Source organism: Phyllobates terribilis, unplaced genomic scaffold (assembly GCF_046119375.1).
Source record: "Phyllobates terribilis strain yellow unplaced genomic scaffold, ASM4611937v1 Scaffold_2__4_contigs__length_985480577, whole genome shotgun sequence".
NCBI classification, from domain to species: domain Eukaryota; kingdom Metazoa; phylum Chordata; class Amphibia; order Anura; family Dendrobatidae; genus Phyllobates; species Phyllobates terribilis.
Window position 1 is genome coordinate 792,394,493 of NW_027362762.1, and position 25,438 is coordinate 792,419,930.

A 25,438-nucleotide genomic window follows, 5' to 3' on the forward strand; every position below is an offset into this window, starting at 1 on the left:
CTGTCTGTCTTCCTAATTATAGAGTTCCCTACCACCAACATCTGTCTGGCCTTTGCTGCACTGTTACTTCCCTCCTTCTTACAGCAGTCGTCATCCTGGTTGCTAGTTGTGCTGCAGTGATCCCAGCCCTGGGCTTGCAATCCTAATATCAGCCAAAAAGTCATATTTACTAGGGTTGTGCCAGATCAGGACTGGGCTCCCTGGCACTTTTCTCCCAATCCCTTCTTGTAACATTTACCCAGCTATGTACTTCTCTGTCCTGATCTTCCCCACCTCCACCCTTTTCCATATTACTGGCAGCAGCCAACGCAAGCTCAGTGGGCTCTAAACTCCTCTCCTGGTTTGCAATGCTCCTGAGTGTTGCTAACTGCTTATTTAGATCCAGTACCTGGGCTTCCAAACATGTAACTCACTGACATCGAACGCAGACATATTTACCCTCAAACGGCTGTTCAAGGCATGCATACATCTCACAAGATGCACACCTGGTAGCATTGTCCATGGAGCACATACTAAATGGGGAATAAACAATACAGGTAAAAGAATAAATACTAATAGAAGGTTAGTAAGGAAAACACCAAAGTATGCTCTTGTGTTAAATTATGATATTGCATTTAACAATGTACTTAACTGCCTCCTCTGTACTTAAATGCAGCCTCTGCATACTCAGCAGCCTAGCTAGGTAGCTCTGCATGTGTAGTATTTCTAGTCATTCTGGCTGCATTCGTTCTGACATAATCAGAGTTTTTAGATTTAGCAGAGTTCTTTATATGTAGCTCAAAAAGTTTCCCCTGCCCACACCAGGCTCTGAGTGTACATACAACCCCTGGCAAAAATTATGGAATCACCAAGGATGTTCATTAGAGTCGAGCCACCCCCGTAGTGTTCGGGTTCGGTTCGGTTCGTCGAACACTGTCAAAACCAATGGCAGGCAAACAAAAACACATAGAAACACATAGAAAACACATAGAAAACACTTCAAAGGTGTCCAAAAGCTGACAAACTGCTCAGAAGACACAACTAACACATGGAAAAGTGACAAGTACATATAGTCATGCGAAAAGAAAAGAGGTGGAGGAGTAAAAGGAGGGGGAGACACAGATATAAGCAGGTCATGCCCTTCTAAAATCAAGAAAGGCTGGAGTAAAAATCTAAAATCAGCCTACCAACACCCAGACGTCGTGGCAAGAAAATTAAAAAAAGAAATATCTTTAGGTAGAATGGCGGTTCCATTCAGAACACTTTCCTTACAAGACGTAGTGGTATCCCCGTTGGGAGTTGTGCCAAAAACGAAAACCAATACATTCGGACTAATCCACCATTTGTCATATTCAAGGGGCAGGTCAGTAAACGACAACATCGACGCAGAACCAAGTACAGTAGTATATACTGTACATCCTTTGACAAGGCAATCAGGCGGATCAAGAAGTTGGGAAGGGTCACCCTAATGGCCAAAACAGACATTGATGCGGCGTTCCGGTTACTTACTACCTGTGCCTCCGAATAGTGTCCACCTATTGGGCTGCTTCTGGGAAGGAGCATACTATATAGATCGCTGTTTGCCCATGGGGTGATCCAGATCCTGCTCACTATTTGAGGCATTTAGTTGCTTCCTCGAATGGGTTGTAATGGACGTTTCTAAGGGGGCACATATTATCCTTTACCTCGACAACTTCTTATGCCTGGGCCCAAAAGATTCGCCACAGTGTGAATACACGTGGTAGTCCACCTGTGAGAAGGAGAGAGCTGGAGGGAGAGCGGACACCACAGAGCCGAGGGGTTAGATGGAGAACGGAAGAAGGAAAGAGGGCGAGGGAGGTAAGGGAGTACAGTGGAAGGCCGACCTGAGCTCCCCCACGTTCCTGCTGGGCAGGGAACAGCCCTGGGAAGAAAAGCCGCTTGCGCATCCCTTTGAGGTTACGGGCGCGAGCGGGCAGAGGGACTACGCTGGAGTGCGAAGCCGACACGGCCAGTCCGTTCCTGCCCGTGCGACCTCTGTGTCGCCGGGTTTGTGCCAGAGCCGTGGTGGACCCTGACGGCCAGCCCCCCTCTCCCAATACTGGTGCCTGTCTGCTGGTGGGTCGAGCCCCCCCGCGGTGGGGGGGGAGTGACATCTGCAGAAGAAAGACCATATTCCAGCCAAACAAAGATGTCTACTTCTTTTCGTTGGCAATGTGATTCGATCCCTTTCTTACGGACACGCCCATCGCTACAAATTCCAGATGAGGCACAAAAACAGCAGGTGCTTCAACGGATATCAAGTGCTCCTTCAAGTGGGCTCTCCTCCACCTCAACTTCAACATCACAAACACTCCAGTCCTCAGAGGTGTCACCCCAATCGCACTTGCTTCCTCACAGCTCCCAAGTCTCCAGCTGCCTGTCTGAGTATGGGGTAACACAGATGGTTGAGTCTGCACAGCTGTTTACTCATATTATAGCCTGGGAAACGGAGGTCTGCTCCAGAGCTTCTGCTAATCCAGACGAGGAAATGATCTGCACTGATGCCCAGAATCTTTATGAGTCGGATCCAGGACCAGGTGAAGAAGGTTCTGAGCATAATGTAGACCCTCGTTCCCAAACTGTAACTCCTGTTGGTGGAGACAATGATGAAGATGATGATGAGACTCAAATACCTGATTGGAGCGACAACTTGACTTTTCGGTCAGGGCAGGAAGAGGTTGGCTCTGAGGACGATGGGTGTGAGAACACACAGGGTGATGATGACGAGGTTGGAGATCCCACTTACTGTCAACCCACAGTCAGCCAGTCGATGAGGTCAGCAGAGGAGGTGGAGGAGGATGCTATTGACGAGGTTAGGTTGCACCTTCCTGGACAGAGACGGAGTACTGGAAGCATGTCAACAACTGCATACTCAACCATATCTCTGCCTCTGACCACAAGTCGTGGTGGCTCTTCAGGTCGCATGGGCTCTAAGCCTTGCATAGCCTGGGCATTTTTTCAGATCGATAAGGATGACCCAACTCGTGTTATCTGTAATATTTGTCACCAAAAGCTAAGTAGAGGCCAAAAAATCCATAGTTTGAGTACTTCATGCATGAACCGTCACATGGATATGAAGCATAAGTTGCAGTGGGAAGCTCACTGTGCTACAATGCGGCCTAGCGGGCCGGGCCAACCACCGTCTGCCCCATCTTGTGCATCCGCGGCCTCTTCATCCTCTGTGACTGGGGGGACAGCAGTCACACATGTTTTTGGATGCAGACCTGCCACCTCTTTACCCGCAACAGCCAGTGTGATTGGCAGGTCATCATTTCATTTGGAAGTGGAAACACTAGCTGGTGTTGAGCGCTCTCCGACATCGAGAGCACCACCTTTGGATCAAGGCAACCTAACTTTTCCACCTGCATCTTCCTCACAGACTGGCAGTTTGCCGGGGACACCCTACTCAACCCCGTCTAAGCACAACAGCCAGCCCTCGGTCCCTCAGATGTGGACAAGTAAAAGACCATTTCCTCCTAGCCATGACAAAGCTAAGAGGTTGAATTTCACCATCTGCAAGCTGTTGGCTACAGAAATGCTGCCTTTCTGCCTGGTGGACACAGAGGATCTTCGAGACCTTATGTCCATCGCAGTGCCCCAGTACCAGATGCCCAGTCGGCACTACTTCTCAAAGAAAGGTGTGCCTGCGCTACACCAGCATGTCGCACACAACATCACCACTTCTTTGAGAAACTCTGTGTGTGACAGGGTGCATTTCACCACAGACACTTGGACCAGTAGGCCTGGACAGGGGCGTTACATGTCGCTGACTGGGCACTGGGTAACTATGGCGACAGCAGGACAAGGGGCTGCTGTCCAAGTCTTGCCGTCCCTACGAGTTGTGCGTCAATCCTCTTTATCTAGAAGTTCCTCCACTGCTTCTGCCTCCTCAACCTCTTCTCGGTCCTCCACCTGCACCCAAAGCCTGTCTGGTAATGCCACCCGCTTTCTAACTGCGCAGAAGGAATCCTGCACACCTCCTTACTATGCTGGCAGCAGGGCTCAACGGCATCAGGCGGTGTTTACTTTGAAATGTCTGGGAAATGTGAGTCACACAGCTGAGGAGTTGTGGTCAGCTCTGGAGACCCAGTTTCATGAATGGTTGTCTCCACTGGACCTGCAACCAGGGAAGGCCGTGTGCGACAATGCTGCAAACCTGGGTGCGGCCCTTCGCCGGGGCAATGTCGCACGTGCCTTGTATGGCTCACGTGTTGAACCTGGACTAGATGGCCTTCTGCAGAGGGCACGGTCACTGTGTGCTCACTTCCGCTGTTCGCATCCCGCAGCTCAACGACTTACATCTCTACAGAAGTCGTTGAGCCTGCCAGTTCACTGGCTGAAATGCGATGTGCCGACACGGTGGAATTCAACTCTGTACATGTTGCAGTGACTGTGGCAGCACCGACAAGCCCTGGTGCAATTCGTTCTGACGTATAGCCTGGGCCAACGAGATCCAGAGGTGGGGCAAATCACGCTGCAGGAGTGGTCTCATATCAGGGACCTACAGTGGTGCCCAAAAGTATTGGCACCCCTGCAATTCTGTCAGATAATACTCAGTTTCTTTCTGAAAATGATTGCAATCACAAATTCTTTGGTATTATTATCTTCATTTAATTTGCTTGCAAGGAAAAAACACAAAAGAGAATGAAGCAAAAATCAAATCATTGATCATTTCACACAAACCTCCAAAAATGGGCCAGACAAAAGTATTGGCACCCTCAGCCTAATACTTGCTTGCACAACCTTTAGCCAAAATAACTGCGAACAACCGCTTCCGGAAACCATCAATGAGTTTCTTACAATGCCCTGCTGGAATTGTAGACCATTCTTCTTTGGCAAACTGCTCCAGGTCCCTGATATTTGAAGGGTGCCTTCTCCAAACTGCCATTTTGAGATCTCTCCACAGGTGTTCTATGGGATTCAGATCTGGACTCATTGCTGGCCACCTTAGAAGTCTCCAGTGCTTTCTCTCAAACCATTTTATAGTGCTTTTGGAAGTGTGTTTTGGGTCATTGTCCTGCTGGAAGACCCATGACCTCTGAGGGAGACCCAGCTTTCTCACACTGGGCCCTACATTATGCTGCAAAATTTATTGGTAGTCTTCAGACTTCATAATGCCATGCACACGGTCAAGCAGTCCAGTGCCAGAGGCAGCAAAGCAACCCCAAAACATCAGGGAACCTTCGGCATGTTTGACTTTAGGGACCGTGTTCTTTTCTTTGAATGCCTCTTTTTTTTCCTGTACACTCTATGTTGATGCTTTTTCCCAAAAAGCTCTACTTTTGTCTCATCTGACCAGAGAACATTCTTCCAAAACGTTTTAGGCTTTCTCAGGTCAGTCTTGGCAAACTCCATCCTGGCTTTTTCATGTCTCGGGGTAAGAAGTGGGGTCTTCCTGGGTATCCTACCATACAGTCCCTTTTCATTCAGACGCCGACAGATAGTACGGGTTGACACTGTTGTACCCTCGGACTGCAGGGCAGCTTGAACTTGTTTGGATGTTCGTCGAGGTTCTTTATCCACCATCCGCACAATCTTGCGTTGAAATCTCTCGTCAATTTTTCTTTTCCGTCCACATCTAGGGAGGTTAGCCACAGTGTCATGGGCTTTAAACTTCTTGATGACACTGCGCACGGAAGACACAGGAACGTTCAGGTCTTTGGAGATGGACTTGTAGCCTTGAGATTGCTCATGCCTCCTCACAATTTGGTTTCTCAAGTCCTCAGACAGTTCTTTGGTCTTCTTTCTTTTCTCCATGCTCAATGTGGTACACACAAGGACACGGGACAGAGGTTGAGTCAACTTTAATCCATGTTAACTGGCTGCAAGTGTGATTTAGTTATTGCCAACACCTGTTAGGTGCCACAGGTAAGTTACAGGTGCTGTTAATTACACGAATTAGAGAAGCATCACATGATTTTTCAAACAGTGTCAATACTTTTGTCCACCCCCTTTTTAGGTTTGGTGTGGAATTATATCCAATTTGGCTTTAGGACAATTCTTTTTGTGTTTTTTCATTGAAGACAAATTAAATGAAGATAATAATACCAAAGAATTTGTGATTACAATCATTTTCAAGAACAAACTGAGTATTATCTGACAGAATTGCAGGGGTGCCAATACTTTTGGCCACCACTGTATGCACCCTTCTGCACAGTTTTGAAATGGCGACGAAGATGTTTAGTGCTGACGATGCCATTATCAGCATGACTATTCCGGTGAGTTACATGCTGGAGCACAAGTTAAACAGAATTCGGAGTCAGGTGGTGGGACAAGAGGAGGTGGAGGAAGTAGAGGAGGGGAACATCTCCAAGGTCCAGACGGTCAGCAGCACCAAGGCGGCAGGCATGGGAGGGTGGGGGAGAGGGATTAACCAGGGCGCATGGTAGCAGCCAAACTGTTGAGGAAGGTGCAGGAGCCGAGGAAGAAGTGGAAGACCAACTGGCGATGGGCATGGAAGACTCATCAGATGAGGGAGACTTTGATCACATTTCTGTTGTGCGAGGTTGGGGGGAGAGGGCAGAGGAAGGAAGCATGATTCTTACCTCACTACCAACACAACAAGGACTTGATCCTCCTGGATGCGAAAGACACATGAGTGCCTTCTTGCTGCACTACCTGCAACATGACCCTTGGATTGTCAGAATTCGAAGTAATCCCGACTACTGGGTTGCCACACTCTTAGATCCCCGGTACAAAAGTAAATTTGCCGAAATAATTCCTGCCATAGAAAGGGTTTCACGCATGCAGGAGTATCAGCAGAGGCTGTTGCAGAATCTTACATGTGTTTTTACACAAAACACCAGTGGTGCACGTAGTGAATCTCACAGTTCTAACTTGCCAATCGTGGGACTGTCGAGTCTTCATCACTCAAACCGTAACAGTAACACAGTATCTGCTGGTAACAGCAATTTTGTGGAATCGTTTCACCACTTTTTTAGACCATCCTTTGCAAGGCCACAGGAGACAAGAAGTCTGACGCATAGTCAACGCCTAGAGAGGATGGTATAGGAGTATCTCCAAGTGAACATCGAAGCCATGACTGTGTCACTGGACCGTTGCTCATTTTGGGCTTCAAATCTGTAAAAATGGCCGGAGCTTGCCACTCACGCCTTGGAGATCTTGTCATGCCCTGCAGCCATCGTTCTCTCTGAACGTGTGTTCAGCGCTGCTGGTGGTGTGCTGACAGATAAGCGCACGCGGCTGTCCACTGAGAATGTAGACAGACTCATGTTCATAAAGATGAACAAATCATGGATCCGCAAGGACTTTTCTACCCCTGTGTCATCATGGGAAGACTAAAAGCTTGAGGATTTGGTAAAATCACCTCACCAACCATTTTAAGCAACTCTGGGGCAATTGATGCCACTTAAGTGGTGTCTATGCCACAATTTTTGGAAAAAATGGAGACTCTTTTTGGAGTCCCCTTGCTGTGTTTTACGTGACGTTGACATCGTCAATTCCAGGTGGGTTTGGTCGCTCCCCCCCCCCCTTTTAACCGTAAGAAACTACATACACTATGGCTTAGGGTAACACAGATGGTTGAGTCTGAAGAGCTGTTTACTCAGAGGTCTGCTCCAAAGCTTCAGTGTCTGCTAGTCAGCGTGGTAGCCCAGCTCTGAAGCAAGCTACACCGCCTGTGTATCTAATAAGAATTTTTAACTGCATCTAGCCCAGGCAATACTTTGGGTGTAGTAGCCCAGCTGCGAAGCAAGCTGCACCGCCTGTGTATCTAATAACAATTTTTAACTGCATCTAGCCTAGGCTGACTGTGGGGACCCCCAACCAAACCCAGACGCTCAGCTCCCCTACCGCCCCCCTTTCATTGACAATGCAATCATGTAACTCTTACAACTGGATGGGTGAGGATCGGTCACAGCTTTATTAACTGTTTATACTCATGACATTAGAAAGGCATTTTTTTCTAAAATAATTCAGCTTGTTGCAGCATGCCCTGTGTCTCCACACCGGCAAGTTGGCCAACAAGTGTAACTCTCCAACATGTTCTTTCTATTTCCAGGCCACGGAGGATCCTGCGTACTCGTATGCAGGACTCTGACCCCCATCCATCACTCTTAACGCTTGTTCCACTCCGTCCTGGAGTCCTGACAGGAATATGTCCAGTCCAATATCCATTAAGTGAACACTGTCGGGCCGTATGAGGCCTGCTTTATCTCCTTCCAGTTGTCGGTGTCGTATCACTACAGCGCCTCTGTCTCTTCTAAATTTTGCCATCCGATTATTTATTACCCGCTTTGTCCGTTCGATGGCCATGATGTCTCGTGCACCTTGCCATACCGCTATCGGCACAATCTCTGACCATACTATAGTTAATTTTGTGAAAAATCCTCTGAAGCACTCAGTGTCTAGTTTCATTATTGCCATTAGTTATGCGCTCTTGTGATGACCTAGGTCGTTTCCCCCGGACTGTATAACTAAAATGACCAGACCTCTTGCCTCTCTCCCTACCTTGATTACCTCCATTAGTACCTGTGGCCATTGCAGGCCTCTAATACCTCTCCAGTTGAAATATGTGTTATGAAACTCTAATTTCCTCCCGCCTGGGCGAAATTTCGCCCCTTTTTTCTGCCCAATATATATACGAGTGGCCTATCACCCACACTGTTGGCTTAGCGTCACCTGTAAAAGAAACAAACCACGTTAGGATAACAAGTCCGGTCTTATGTATGTCGCCAAACACGTGGATCGCCATCTCCCTATCCTCTGAACTTTCGTTTCTGACAGTCCTTCTCTTGCTGCTTCCATGGCCGCGCCTATTTGGAATGAGTGTGTCCCATAATCTTTGGGGTGTTTCCCTGCCGATGTTAGGCATTTATTAAATATAGCTTGGAACTGATATCTTGATAATCGCGTTCCATCAATGTGTGATAGGAAGAAATTACTTTGTGATCTGATGGTTATATATGTTTTTACTATTGTTACCCGACTCAGTGTACCGTTTGTGGGTTGTAGAAGTACCCAAGTGCCCCTGCCCGCTGGAACCATTTTCGATTTGCGTATGTGTAGACTATTGCATTATTGGCTATGACTACGTCCTGGTGTAATAAGCCTCTACTGGTGGTAATTTTGGATTGAGGGACTAATTCGCTTATACATAGAGCCCCGAAGAAGGCGATCGCAAATGCAGTAGACAGTAGTGTTGCTTCAAATTGTGAGTGTCATGTTAATGGTGTTAGGGATATGATGTGAGAAATCAGATTTAGTGACAACGGACGGGACGTCTACACTCCTGACTTGGCTGACCCCTTTTCCACCCTTTTATGGATTGTCTGATGATGAATCTCTTTGTCACATCTCCCCAGTTCAGTAGTAGGAAGTGAAATGCTACTCCAGTCAGACACCGCTGCGCTGATGCCCCTGATATGCCCCTCATCATTAGCTGGTGGAGAAATTCTATGGTGACTTGGAATCTGGCTTGTTCACATTGGTCAACCCGTCTGCCTGCTACTAGTTGTGTCCACTCTTCCCATGCCTTACCGTATGCTTGCCACGTCGACGGGGCAACTGACGCTCTGATTAATGGCATCAACTATTCGCCACTAGATCCCATAGGGAGGGTGGGCAACTGTTGCCCGATGGGTGGGCGTTGGGGAGGAGCTCTGTGAAAATCTGCCAATTGAATTGTGATAAAGCGTTAGCAGCAGCGTTAGACCCCTCAGCATCGTGGCTAGCGGGGACCCATACATTGTGTTTTAGGCACAGGAATGCTAGCCGGCGTAGAAGGCCTAGCACTGGGAGAGACGATGATGCCATCTTATAAATGCAGTGCGCTAGGCTGGTGTTTTTTGTTATGAAGCGTATATTTTTGTTAGCCAGGCGCGCGCCCCATATTTCTATTGCTGCCACTATTGGGAAGAGTTCCAGTAGTGTCTGTTTTTTGTCAGCACTTGTTCTGCCCAATACGGAGGCCATAAGCTTGTGCACCATTGGTTATTTAGTATCGCTGCATATCCATACAGATGGGCTACTCCAATGAGTAACAGGCACTGCTACAGGTCCAAAAGGTTTTACTTGGCTAGATGCAGTAAAAAATTGTTATTAAATACAAAGGTGGTGTAGCTTGGTACAGATGGGCTACTACAATGAGTAGCAGACACTGCTACAGGCCCAAAAGTATTTACTGGGCTAGATGCAGTAAAAAATTGTTATTAAATACAAATGTGGTGTAGCTTGGTACAGATGGGCTACTACAATGAGTAACAGACACTGTTACTATGCCCAAAAGGTTTTACTGGGCTAGATGCAGTAAAAAATTGTTATTAAATACAAAGGTGGTGTAGCTTGGTACAGATGGGCTACTACAATGAGTAACAGACACTGCTACAGGCCCAAAAGTATTTACTGGGCTAGATGCAGTAAAAAATTGTTATTAAATACAAAGGTGGTGTAGCTTGGTACTGATGGGCTACTCCAATCTGTAACAGACACTGCTACAGGCCCAAAAGGTTTTACTTGGCTAGATGCAGTAAAAAATTGTTATTAAATACAAAGGTGGTGTAGCTTGGTACAGATGGGCTACTACAATGAGTAACAGACACTGCTACAGGCCCAAAATTATTTACTGGGCTAGATGCAGTAAAAAATTGTTATTAAATACAAAGGTGGTGTAGCTTGGTACAGATGGGCTACTCCAATGAGTAACAGACACTGCTACTGGCCCAAAAGGTTTTACTTGGCTAGATGCAGTAAAAAATTGTTATTAAATACAAAGGTGGTGTAGCTTGGTACAGATGGGCTACTCCAATGAGTAACAGACACTGCTACTATGCCCAAAAGGTTTAACTTGGCTAGGTGCAGTAAAAAATGTGTATTAGATACACAGGTGGTGGTAGCTTGCAACACAGATAGGCTACTCCACTGACTAACACACACTGCTAGAGACCCAAAAGGATTGGCTTAGCTAGATTTAGCCAAATGCTGTGAAAAACACTTGCACAGCACTGGCACAGACCTGCCTGGCAAAAAGTGCTAGGAACTGCTGTAACCTAGCCCTCAAAAGGGCTGCAATTACAACTAGTCCCTACTCCCTAAACCTATCTGTCTATTTAAGAGCAAATTCGCTTGCAATTCACACAGTTACTAAGTATAGCGCCCACAGCAGCAGCTGTGCCGTCTAACACTCAGCTGCAGCAGTGAGAAAATGGTGGCGACGGGGAAATTGGCTGGGTCTTATAGGGCAAGGACATGTGACATACACAGCCAATGACACATGCCCTTGCTTGTGTGAAAAAAAAGCACTTCGCTGCGTGTGTGCGCTGCTGATAGGCTGACAGACTGCACCTCCCCACTGTAAATGCGGGAAAGAAAAAAAAAAAATAGAAATCGGCATTATTTCTGCAGAGATCCATCCCCTGCCCCTCCCCCCGCCCACTCTACACTGAAACTGTCTATTAACATTGATTAACAGTATTACTGTGAAAAAATCCAGTTACGATTTTGGTGCACGAACAGTTATCGAACATAACCTCGAACAGACGGATTTTTTGCTAATCGTTCGGGTTCGTCAAACGGCTCGAACACCGCCCAAAACATCTCGAATTTAAGATTGGCGAACAGTTCGAGTCGAACACCGCTCATCTCTAATGTTCATTCAGTTGTTTAATGTTGTTGAAAAAAAGCAGATCACAGACATGGCACAAAACTAAAGTCATTTCAAATGGCAACTTTATGGAATCACTCAATTCTGAGAAAAAAATTATGGAATCATGAAAAACAAACACACAAAAGAACACTCCAATACATCACTAGTATTTTGTTGCACCACCTCTGGCTTTTATAACAGCTTGCTGTCTCTGAGGCATGGACTTAATGAGTGACAAACAGTACTCTTCATCAATCTGGCTCTAACTTTCTCTGATTGCTGTTGCCCGATCAGCTTTGCAGGTTGGAGCCTTGTCATGGACCATTTTCTTCAACTTCCACCAAAGATTTTCAATTGGATTGAGATCCGGACTATTTGCAGGCCATGACATTGACCTTATGTGTCTTCTTTCAAGGAATGTTTTCACAGTTTTTGCTCTATGGCAGGATGCATTATCATCTTGAAAAATGATGTTATCATCCCCAAACATCCTTTCAATTGATTGGATAAGAAAACTGTCCAAAATATCAATGTAAACTTGGGCATTTATTGAAGATGTAATGACAGCCATCTCCCCAGTGCCCATATCATCAATGACTGTGGAAATTTGCATGTTCTCTTCATGCAGTCATCTTTATAAATCTCATTGGAACCGGACCAGACAAAAGTTCCAGCATCATCACCTTGCCCAATGCAGATTCGCGATTCATCGCTGAATATGAATTTCATCCAGTCATCCACAGTCCACAATTGCTTTTCCTTAGCCCATTGTAACCTTGTTTTTTCTGTTTAGGTGTTAATGATGGCTTATGTTTAGCTTTTCTGTATGTAAATCCCATTTCCTTTAGGCGGTTTCTTACAGTTCGGTCACAGACATTGACTCCAGTTTCCTCCCATTCGTTCCTCATTTGTTTTGTTGCGCATTTCCTGTATTGGAGACATATTGCTTTAAGTTTCCGGTCTTGATGCTTTGATGTCTTCCTTGGTATACCAGTATGTTTGCTTTTAACAACCTTCCCATGTTGTTTGTATTTGGTCCAGATTTTAGACTCAGCTGACTGTGAACAACCAACATCTTTTGCAACATTGCATGATGATTTACCTTCTTTTAAGAGTTTGATAATCCTATCCTTTGTTTCAATTGACATCTCTCGTGTTGGAGCCATGATTCATGTCAGTCCACTTGGTGCAACAGCTCTCCAAGGTGTGATCACTCCTTTTTAGATGCAGACTAAGGAGCAGATCTAATTTGATGCAGGTGTTAGTTTAGAAAATGAAAATTTACAGGGTGATTCCATAATTTTTTACTCAGAATTAAGTGATTCCATATTTTTTTCCCTCTGCTTGGTCTGAAAAAAATTACCCTTACTGAGTACCACATTTTTAATCTCGATTTCTTTTAGTGTTTCTTAAAGCCCTAAAGTTGCCATTTGAAATGACTTTAGTTTTGTGCCATGTCTGTGATCTGCTTTTTTTCAACAACATTAAACAACTGAATGAACATCGTCCAAGCCCAGTGATTCCATAATTTTTGCCAGGGGTTGTAGTCTATAGACAGTGAGCTGATTATCACAAAAAGGGGTAGAGTCAGACTTGCAAGCACATGGCCAGCTAGTCACAGCAATGTTAATCACAAGGTGATTAAAACTTCAGTCTAAGTAAACAACACCACACAGCTGGACATGGGACACATCCTGGAGTTTAGTGTTTTAACCCCTACAACATGCTGTCCTCAATTTACATAGCAAAAACCTCCTGACAGATTCCATTTAAATCATGCTGCCTATGATTAGAGTAACAATATGGGTAAAATATGAAAGTTTAAACCAGCCGTCTTTTCCCATTTAAAAAGTAAAGAAATAAAGTAACAAAATAAAGAAATAAAAGTAAAATAAAGAAGTAAAGATATTTAGTATTACCACATCCATAAAAGTTTGATCTGTCTACATATAAAATTATTTTAACTATATGTTAACTGCTAAAAAGAAAAAAAAGAGCTGAAACAAATAAATGGCTTTTTTTCAGTGAGTGCACTACCCACAAAAGTTGCAAAAAATAAATCAAAACATTGTTTATACAGTTTTTATATCAATTAAAATGTAAGCTTAGTGCACAAAAAGCAAGCCCTCATTCAGCTCCATTGGAAAAAATAAAAAAGTTAGGGGTCTCAGACATTGGTGACATGCAACAATTTTTTTTTCAAAGTTCTGACAATTTTTTTCTCTAAAATCTAAAGAAATATATATAATGGGTACAAAAAACAAAATACAAAAATAGCAATGGTAGAATTGCATTTATTTTTTACCAATTTACCACACATTAATTTTTTTTCAGTTTTTCAGTACATTACAACATTTCATGCAAAAAAAACAAACCCTCATATGGCTATTTTTCCAAGACAAATTAAAAAGTTATAAATGAGAAAATGAAAGTGCAAAAACTGAGAATTTCCCAGCCATGAAGGGATTAAAGTTACCATGCAAAGTCAAACTTAAATGGCCAGTTATTTTAATAAATTTAAGCTTATGGGCAATGTAATGCTTAAAAATTTCAAAGTATTCTGTTTACTAGAAAATAATCTTTTACATTTTTACAGTTTTTAAAAAAAATTAGATTAGATTCTGAGCTAATTGATTTGCAGTAACTCACTAAGGCTATGTCCCCACGATGCAGAAATGCTCCGGATTTTTCCTCAGCGTTTCTGCATCTCCCTGGCAGAAAAAACGCATGCGGGTTGTACATGCGTTTTTCCTGCCAGGGACAAGCATAAGTGAAGCATTTTTCACATGCATTTCCGCATGCGGGTTGTCAAGCGCTTTCCAAGTGATTTTAGCATCACTTGGAAAGTGCTTGATAACTTGGTCACACTATATAAACCGGCATGGATTTATATAGTGTGACCATAAAAGAATGGTAAAAAATAAGAAATAAATATTATACTTACCTTCTGATGGCCCCCGGTGACCTTATCCGATCCGTCCGGTGTCCCCGGTGTCTCGCGGTGGTCTAAAAGAACCTGCCATGACGTCATTTAGTCATGTGACAGGTCACGCGACCGCCGACGTCAGCGGTCGCGTGACCCATCACATGACTAAATTACATCATGGCAGGTCCTTTTAGACCATCGTGAGCTGCCGGGAAGCCAGGACTGGTCAGATAAGGACATTGGGGGCCATCAGAAGGTGAGTATAATGTATATTTTTTATTTTATTCTTTTTTTACAGGTACTATGGTACCAGGGTCTGGAGGAGGCTCTCCTCTTCTCCAAACCGCACATTGAACGGCATGATATCCGCATGTTATCTGCATGTGCAGATGTAGTGATGCGGAAATTAATGGCGGCGAAAACGCTACGATTCCGCAAAATAATTGGTAGTGTTGTGGATTTTTCCGTAATGTTAATCCGCAGTGGAAATTACCGCAGCATGTGCATAGCACATGCAGATTATCATTGGGGAACATGGCAGACATTCTACCAAGCGTGGGCTCACAGCCTAATACTTTTTTTTAACATATACCAGATCAACATTTTTCTATATGGTACCCATTTGTTTAGCAACTCAACTAAATATGCAATTCAAGAGAACAAGAGTCTGTACTGCTATAAAACTTTAGATTTTATTTGTACAAAAAACACATAAAAAGGTTTTGGTTTTATCTCATTGAACATACTAGGAAAAATTATTAAATATGTGGGTACATAGCTGTAACAATGAGAAGATCCTAGATAGGTGGGGCCGTGGATAGAATTTGGATGCAATTAATTAAAATATGCCAAAGGAGAGTAAATCTATATAGCCTTTCTGCTGGCCATGTGAGTCAAAATAGCATGTTCCTAAGCAAGTATCTATATAACAGAAACCACTAGTTTTCCTGTATGCTGAAAACTATATCATGCAATAGGGCATTGGTATCATATGTCAATTTCAGTGAAAACATGCATAGTGTTCATATTAGACGGATCTATAGGATGCTCCTTTGATAAGGTGTAAATTGTAAAAGGTAAATACCCATTGCTGTAGTCCAGTCTGTCCTTTACCCGAATCCCCAATGTGCGTCTCACGTTTGTCACTTCCTCAGGGGGTGATAATATTGTTAAACCTTTAATTGCCCAGAAAAGATGTATAGCACCCTAAGTTCTCGATGACAGTATGCAACCCATTTAGAGCTTGTCAACTCAAACACAGCCTTAGAAGTGACCATTCTAGAGATAAGCGGATCAAGCAAAATTCAAATTCACTTGTTCATGTGGATTTTCTGGGGAAATTCGATTCACATCTCCATAACCCCATAGCATAATAAACCTAATTTGTAAAAAATAAAAAAAATCTTATACTCACCTCTCTGGCCACTCTGCTATTCACCGTTCACCGTCACTTGTCTGGTACTCGTCGCATCATCTGATCCTCACCGCTCTGCCAGGGACTTCCAGCTTTGATGAGGCCCAGGAGGGCTCTGCACAAGTGTGAAAGGTCACAATGTCATGACTTTACGACATGCGCCATGACTTTGCACACCCATGCTTAGAACTGTCCCTGGCCTCATCAAAGCAGAAAGTTATGGCCTAGTGTGAGAGACCTGGGGATTTCAACACTCACCAGGGGATCAGAAGATGTGATGAGAACCAAATGGGTGACGGTGAGGAGCGGAGGGACTCGAGAGGTGAGCAGTAATGTAAGCATAAATATTTTTTAATTTTTTGTTTATCCTTTTGATTGCCCTTTAAAGTTCAGAAAAATTACAGCCAGCAGCAAGTGGCCGCCACCAGCGAATGCAGATTTTTGGAAAACTTGAGTGGAAATCAATTACACTCTAATTAATTTGTTCATCTCTAGACCACAATGTATAAATTTATGGTAATCAGTGGTAACCAATAGCCTTTTTAACACCACACTGCATATTTAAACTTTCATAACAATACAAATGGTCCAAAAATTATTTCTCTTGGGGGGCAGATGCCCACAGACGATGCACACAGAATGAACCATGACTTTATCATAACGTTTGGTGAAAAACTATTCGTGTTCTGGGGGTAGCTAGAGGTTTGTACTTTTGTAAATGAAGAAGTGATACATTTTGAATGGCTTGTGAAAAAGCTATCTCTGTTGTGGTAGCACCAGGCAGCAACACATTCACTGTGTAGATAGGGAAGAAGCTATGGCAAATGCTTAGCAAGCTATACAAAATTATCCCTGTTTTAGGATCCCCAAAGGTTTTCCATTTGTAAAATGAAGAAACAAAGGCGTATTTCCAACCAGTTCAAAAATTGTCTTTTTTTAAGGAGCAAAAAAAGTGAAGAAACAATTCTCAACTAGGAGTGAGAAAATTATCTTTTTTTGAAACCATAACAAGTTTTCTATTCTCAAGCTAAATAAACCATTACAAGGGCTTTTTATCAAGATGTCTAGAAATTATCTCTTTATTTAGGGAGCAGGAACAGGTTAGCTATTTTCAAAGTGAAGAAGCAATGGCTAGCCAACAAGTTGTGAAAGAATTATCGCTATTTTGGGAGCAGTTTCATGTTCGTGTGCACTAAAATGGGTATGCATCCAAGCAAGAGTACATTATAGCTATACAACACACTGGACAAGCAGGAGATTTGTGTGGACATTTAGTGACAGTTGCAGTGGAAGGGGTAGAAGCAGAAACTGCACAGTATATAAATATGATGAGGCAGGCAAGGAGATGTCTGATAGTGTAGCGCCAGCAATGGCAGCCTCAGATGCAGCAACACACTATAGATGAAATGAAGGACAGTGAGCAGATGTACATCTGGGTGTGTGCCATTGGCTTTGACAGAAGCAGAGCAATGTACAGTAGAAGGCAATGGAAAAGCCAACTGACAGATGACATGGCCAATCAAATGATTGGCTAATCAATTGCTTAAGTGTGTCAGGTTGGCACGGCAGCAGATAAAACATCTGGTCCATAATGTTAAATATACTGCATTTGCTGCTGCAGTGTTGTTTGATTTTTCTAGCCCTATTGCTGGCACAAGCAGGTGAGCATTCGCTCTGTGGTAGGAGGAGAGGGGACTCCTGCTCCAATTTGTGCTCAGCAAGTGTATGTTTGGTAAAAGCTTTGCCAAGCAGGAAACATAGTTTATTCTGCCAATAATTACTTCCTTTTGGAAGCTGAAAAAATGACATCATTTTGCTATTATAGTGAGTGTCTATGGCTATCCAATAGTCATTACTTTACTCCAGGCATGCACAAAATATGTCCGGTGAGCCGCATACGGCCCGCCAAAGGGTTTGCTACGTTGCTATGGCCCACAGAGCTGTCTGAGATGCACCTGCTCCCTTCTTCCTATATTCAAATGTATTCACATATTTCAGACATGAATACATTTTAACACTGTGGTGCTAGGACTAGGGCAGAGCAGCGCTCGTCAGCCCCGGCCCCAATGTGCAGCAAAATGATGACGTCAGCACGGTGCCGACCTCATCATACAGAGACATCGGCACTGCTAACTGCTTCATGAAGGACCTGAAGATTAAATGTCATATTATTTTAGATGAGGGCCAGGGGATGGAAAGGTCGTGTTACTATAAGAGCATATTATGGGGCAATTTGGGACACAATGGGATAATGAGGGACATTATGCGACAATTTGGGACATTATAGGGCATTATGGCACAATTAGGGGGAATTGTGAAAGGGGGGATTGCGAAAGGGCGCATAGTATAGTAAGGGTCAGTGGGATGGGGGAGACTTTATGCAGAGAGGCAGTGTGGGGGAGATATGGAAAGGGGCAGTATGTGGGAGTAAATTATGGAAAGGGGCTTTATCTGTGGGGGTATTATGGAGAGGGTCAGTAGGGGGATATTATGTGAGGGAACAATATTAAGAGGTGCACTGTGGGGGGGAATATTATTAAGAGGGGCAGGTGGGGAATATTTTATGCAGGAAGCATAGTATGAGGCAATTATTTATACGGGGCACAGCATGGAAGATATTTTTATTTATGGGACAGTATAATGATACTTTTATTTTTAATGGCGCTGTGTCAAGAAGTGCTTCGGAAGACGAGAGAAGTCTGCAAAGACTAGCTCTGGGCATGAAATCTCATCATGGTATCTGTGCTACATATAGACAAAAGGGATGGGAACGACTCCAATCAGAGAAGATGGTGCCTATAAGGTACCTGGATGTAAATGTTTATTTGTGATACTGCCTGCGTCTCATCAGCATTCATGTACTGACGGTGGTTCTGGTGCTGTATTCATGTGCTCACGGTGGTTCTGAACTTGTACACATGTAGAAATCCATAACTTGCTTCATGGCTATGTTAAAACTAAAAACGCATCAAAACTTTGAGATTATAAGGAGTATTTGGCAAATTTCTGCCTCAAAAACTTAGTTCAAGTTAGCGTGTGTTCATACTGATTTTTTTTGGAGCAGAACCCAAATACTTTTCAAATACTCAAGATCAGGTTCATTGTCTTTTTCAGTCCTTCAGTCCCATCTCTTGCCTGTGCTTATGCAGAGGTGTATCTAGGCTTTCTGGCACCCGGGGCAAGAATTCAGTTTGGCACCCCCCCAGCACATATGCGAGTTGCACACTTAGGCCACTGCCCCACTATCAGTATTTGGTCAGAAATTTTTCTCAGGAGTGGGAGCCAAAACCAGGTGAGGAACAATCAGAGAAAAGATATAATAGAAACAAGTGCACAAATTCTGCATTTATCACCCACTCCTGGCTTTGGCTCCCACTCCTGAGAAAAAATACTGACCGAATACTGACCAAATACTGATAGTGGGGCCGTGGCCTTAGTCACATGCCGACGTGCTGCTCTCCCTAATTCTCTCAATGTTCAATGAAAAACTGAGAGCAGGAAGAGAAGCTCGTTGTCACGTGACCGTAAGTATGAAAATGGCATATGAGTGAAGTGGCCATGTGATGATGACTGATGGAACCTGGAAGCAGAGCTGAATCCTGACAGTGAGTATTTTACATAGTTAGGATCGGCATTCTACAGGGCTTCATTTCATAATTAAAGGGCTCGTCCATGTTTGAGATTAACCCCTTAAGCCCCGCGGGTGGTTTGCACGTTAATGACCGGGCCAATTTTTACAATTCTGACCACTGTCACTTTATGAGGTAATTACTCGGGAACGCTTCAACGGATCCCCCTGATTCTGAGATTGTTTTTTCGTGACATATTGTACTTCATGATTGTGGAAAAATTTCTTCGATATCACTTGCGTTTATTTGTGAAAAAAACGGAAATTTGGCGAAAATTTTGAAAATTTTGCAATTTTCAAAATTTGAATTTTTAAGCCCTGAAATCAGAGCGATATGTCACACAAAAGAGTTAATAAATAACATTTCCCACATGTCTACTTTACATCAGCACAATTTTGGAACCAAAATTTTTTTTTGTTAGGGAGCTATAAGGGTTAAAAGTTGACCAGCGATTTCTCATTTTTCCAACAAAATTTACAAAACCATTTTTTTAGGGACCACATCACATTTGAAGTCACTTTGAGAGGTCTTTATGACAGAAAATACCCAAAAGTGACACCATTCTAAAAACTGCACCCCTCAAGGTGCTCAAAACCACATTCAAGAACTTTATTAACTCTTCAGGTGCTTCACAGGAATTTTTTGAATGTGGAAGAAAAAAATGAACATTTAACTTTTTTCACAAAAATGTTAATTTAGACCCAATTTTTTTTATTTTCACAGGGGTAACAAGAAAAAATGGACCCCAAAATTTGTTGTGCAATTTCCCCTGGGCACGCAGATACCCAATATTTGGGGAAAAAATACTGTTTGGGCACACGGCAGGGCTCGGAAGGGAAGGAGCGCTATTTGACTTTTTGATTGTAAAATTTGCTTGAATAATTAGCGGACGCCATGTTGTGTTTGGAGAGCCCATGTGTGCCCAAACTTTGGAGCTCCCCCACAAGTGACCTCATTTTGGAAACTAGACCCCCCAAGGCACCTTTCTAGATGCATAGTGAGCACTTGGAACCCCCAGGTGCTTCACAAATTGATTCGTAACAATGAAAAAGTGAAAAAAAAAAACACTTTTTCATTTTTATGAATCAATTTGTGAAGCACCTGAGTGTTCCAAGTGCTCACAATGCATCTAGATAGGTGCCTTGGGGGGTCTAGTTTCCAAAATGGGGTCACTTGTGGGGGAGCTCCAATGTTTGGGCACACAGCGGCTCTCCAAACGCAACATGGTGTCGCTAACAATTTGAGCCGATTTTCCGTTAAATTTGTTAGAGGACACCATGTTGCATTTAGAGAGTCCCTGTGTGCCCAAACATTGGAGCTCCCCCACAAGTGACCCCATTTTGGAAACTAGACCCCCCAAGGCACCTATCTAGATGCATAGTGAGCACTTGGAACCCCCAGGTGCTTCACAAATTGATTCGTAACAATGAAAAAGTGAAAAAAAAAACACTTTTTCATTTGTATGAATCAATTTGTGAAGCACCTGAGGGTTCCAAGTGCTCACTATGCATCTAGATAGGTGCCTTGGGTGGTCTAGTTTCCAAAATGGGGTCACTTGTGGGGGAGCTCCAATATTTGGGCACACAGCGGCTCTCTAAATGCAACATGGTGTCCGCTAACAAATTTAACGCAAAATTGGCTCAAATTGTTAGCGACACCATGTTGCGTTTGGAGAGCTGCTGTGTGCCCAAACATTGGAGCTCCCCCACAAGTGACCCCATTTTGGAAACTAGACCCCCCAAGGCACCTATCTAGATGCATAGTGAGCACTTGGAACCCCCAGGTGCTTCACAAATTGATTCGTAATAATGAAAAAGTGAAAAAAAAAACACTTTTTCATTTTTACGAATCAATTTGTGAAGCACCTAGGGGTTCCAAGTGCTCACTATGCATCTAGATAGGTGCCTTGGGGGGTCTAGTTTCCAAAATGGGGTCACTTGTGGGGGAGCTCCAATGTTTGGGCACACAGGGACTCTCTAAATGCAACATGGTATCCGCTAACAAATTGAATGGAAAATCGGCTCAAATTGTTAGCGGACGCCACATTGCGTTTGGAGAGCCCCTCTGTGCCCAAACTTTGGAGCTCCCCCACAAGTGACCCCATTTTGGAAACTAGACCCCCCAAGGCACCTTTCTAGATGCATAGTGAGCACTTGGAACCCCCAGGTGCTTCACAAATTGATTCGTAATAATGAAAAAGTGAAAAAAAAAACACTTTTTCATTTTTACGAATTAATTTGTGAAGCACCTAGGGGTTCCAAGTGCTCACTATGCATCTAGATAGGTGCCTTGGGGGGTCTAGTTTCCAAAATGGGGTCACTTGTGGGGGAGCTCCAATGTTTGGGCACAAAGGGACTCTCTAAATGCAACATGGTATCCGCTAACAAATTGAATGGAAAATCGGCTCAAATTGTTAGCGGACGCCACATTGCGTTTGGAGAGCCCCTCTGTGCCCAAACTTTGGAGCTCCCCCACAAGTGACCCCATTTTGGAAACTAGACCCCCCAAGGCACCTTTCTAGATGCATAGTGAGCACTTGGAACCCCCAGGTGCTTCACAAATTGATTCGTAATAATGAAAAAGTGAAAAAAAAAACACTTTTTCATTTTTACGAATTAATTTGTGAAGCACCTAGGGGTTCCAAGTGCTCACTATGCATCTAGATAGGTGCCTTGGGGGGTCTAGTTTCCAAAATGGGGTCACTTGTGGAGGAGCTCCAATGTTTGGGCACACAGGGACTCTCCAAATGCAACATGATATCCGCTAACAATTTGAGCCGACAATTTGTTAGCGGATATCATGTTGCATTTGGAGAGTCCCTGTGTGCCCAAACATTGGAGCTCCCCCACAAGTGACCCCATTTTGGAAACTAGACCCCCCAAGGCACCTATCTAGATTCATAGTGAGCACTTGGAACCCCAGGTGCTTCACAAATTGATTCATAAAAATGAAAAAGTGTTTTTTTTTTCACTTTTTCATTTTTACGAATCAATTTGTGAAGCACCTGGGGGTTCCAAGTGCTCACTATGCATCTAGAAAGGTGCCTTGGGGGGTCTAGTTTCCAAAATGGGGTCACTTGTGGGGGAGCTCCAAAGTTTGGGCACAGAGGGGCTCTCCAAACGCAATGTGGTGTCCGCTAACAATTTGAGCCGATTTTCCATTTAATTTGTTAGCGGATACCATGTTGCATTTAGAGAGTCCCTGTGTGCCCAAACATTGGAGCTCCCCCACAAGTGACCCCATTTTGGAAACTAGACCCCCCAAGGCACCTATTTAGATTCATAGTGAGCACTTGGAACCCCAGGTGCTTCACAAATTGATTCATAAAAATGAAAAAGTGTTTTTTTTTTCACTTTTTCATTTTTACGAATCAATTTGTGAAGCACCTGGGGGTTCCAAGTGCTCACTATGCATCTAGAAAGGTGCCTTGGGGGGTCTAGTTTCCAAAATGGGGTCACTTGTGGGGGAGCTCCAAAGTTTGGGCACAGAGGGGCTCTCCAAACGCAATGTGGTGTCCGCTAACAATTTGAGCCGATTTTCCATTCAATTTGTTAGCGGATACCATGTTGCATTTAGAGAGTCCCTGTGTGCCCAAACATTGGAGCTCCCCCACAAGTGACCCCATTTTGGAAACTAGACCCCCCAAGGCACCTATCTAGATTCATAGTGAGCACTTGGAACCCCAGGTGCTTCACAAATTGATTCATAAAAATGAAAAAGTGTTTTATTTTCACTTTTTCATTTTTACGAATCAATTTGTGAAGCACCTGGGGGTTCTAAGTGCTCACTATGCATCTAGATAGGTGCCTTGGGGGGTCTAGTTTCCAAAATGGGGTCACTTGTGGGGGAGCTCCAATGTTTGGACACACAGGGGCTCTCCAAACGCAACATGGCGTCCGCTAACAATTTGAGCCGATTTTCCATTCAATTTGTTAGCGGACACCATGTCGCGTTTGGAGAGCCCGTGATGTGCCTAAACAGTGGAGCTCCCCCACAAGTGTCCCCATTTTGGAAACTATACCCCTCAAAGATTTTATTAAGGTGTATAGTGAACATTTTGAACCCAGAGGTACGGCACATTATTTGTTTACATTAGGTCATCATATTGAATAAGTTTTCATTATTCTTGAGCGCAAGTGCTCGCTACTTGAGTTTGCATCGGGTACTCAGGTATGCACCATGTACAGCGTGTGCTCGAGTGACATGCTCGAGTCCCTGCTCCGCATGTTTCACGGTTATTAGACACCCAAAAAAAAACATGCGGGGATCGCTCGTGCATGGCAGGCAATCCCCGTAAAGTTTTTTGGCCGCGAAGCATATGGGGCAGAGACTCGAGCATGTCACTCAAATACCCACGATACTAAATGCATACCAGAGCACCCGATGCAAACTCAAGTAGCGAGCACTTGCTCTCAACACTAGTCGCCATATCGTCATCTTTTTTTCTTACTTTTGAAAAAAATCCCAACCCCAGCCCTAACCCTAGCACAACCCTAGCCCCAGCACAACCCTAGCCCCAGCACAACCCTAGCCCCAGCACAACCCTAGCCCCAGCACAACCCTAGCCCCAAACCCAGCCCTAACCCTAGCCCAATCCTAACTCAAGAGTTTATTTTTGACGCCGTTCCTTGTGCGGTATAAGTGATTAGACGACTTTATTCTTCGGGTCGGTGTGATTACAGCAATGCCAGAATCATATGGGGTTTTTATGACTGACAGCTGTCACACACTAAAAGACGCATTTTTTGTAAAATCTAGTTTTTGCATCGCCATATTTTGAGAGCTATAATTTTTCCAAATTTTGGCAGACAGTCATGTGACGGCTCGTTTTTTGCGGGATGACTTGACGTTGTTATTGGTGCCATTTTCAGGCACGTGACATTTTTTGATCGCTTTCTATTCCGATTTTTGGGAGGCAGAATAAACAAAAACCAACAATTCAGGAATTGTTTTTTTTTTTTTTTTTTATTCTGTTCCGCGTGTGGTAAAATTGATGAGGCAGCTTTACTCTTCGGGTCAGTACGTTTACAGCGGTACCACATTTGTATAATTTTTCTATGTTTTGGCGCTTATACACAATAAAAGCTATTTTATAGAAAAAAATATTTTTTAGTATCGCTTTATTCTGAGAGCTATAACTTTTTTATTTTTCGGCTGATGGAGCTATATGGCAGCTTGTTTTTTGCGGGACGAGATGACGTTTTCAGCGGTATCATTTTTATTTATATGCGTCTTTTTGATCGCGTGTTATTCCACTTTTTGTTTGGCGGTATGGTGATAAAGCATTGTTTTTTGCTTGGTTTTTTTTTTTTTTTTTTTACCGTGTTCACTGAAGGGGTTAACTAGTGGGACAGTTTTATAGGTCAGGTTGTTCCGGACGCGGCGATACCAAATATGTGTACTTTTATTGTTTTTTTTTTATTTTTTTTATAATAATATTTATTGATGGGTACATTATATTTTTATTTTTGGTGTATTATTTTTTTTATTTTTTTATAATATTTTTGCACATTTTTTTTTTTTTTTTTTTTCCACTTTCACACAGTTTATACACTTTATTACTTTGTCCCACTCTGGGACTTTCACTTTTTTTTTTCTGATCGCCTGCATGGCACAGGAATGGAGCACCATCCCTATGCCATGAAGGCTGTCAGAAGTGCACAGTGTGAAGATTGCTTGGAGATGCACTGCGCATGTCCAAGCAATCTTCCTGCTCTCTGGTGACCCGGATGTTGTCATGACGACATCGGGTCGTCATGGCAACACCCGGGAAGCCTTTGCAGACTGCGCTGGAAGCCGGAAGAGGAGGTGAGTATCGGCGATCACCTCCCCTTGCCCCCGCAATGCCGCGATCGACTTCGATCGAC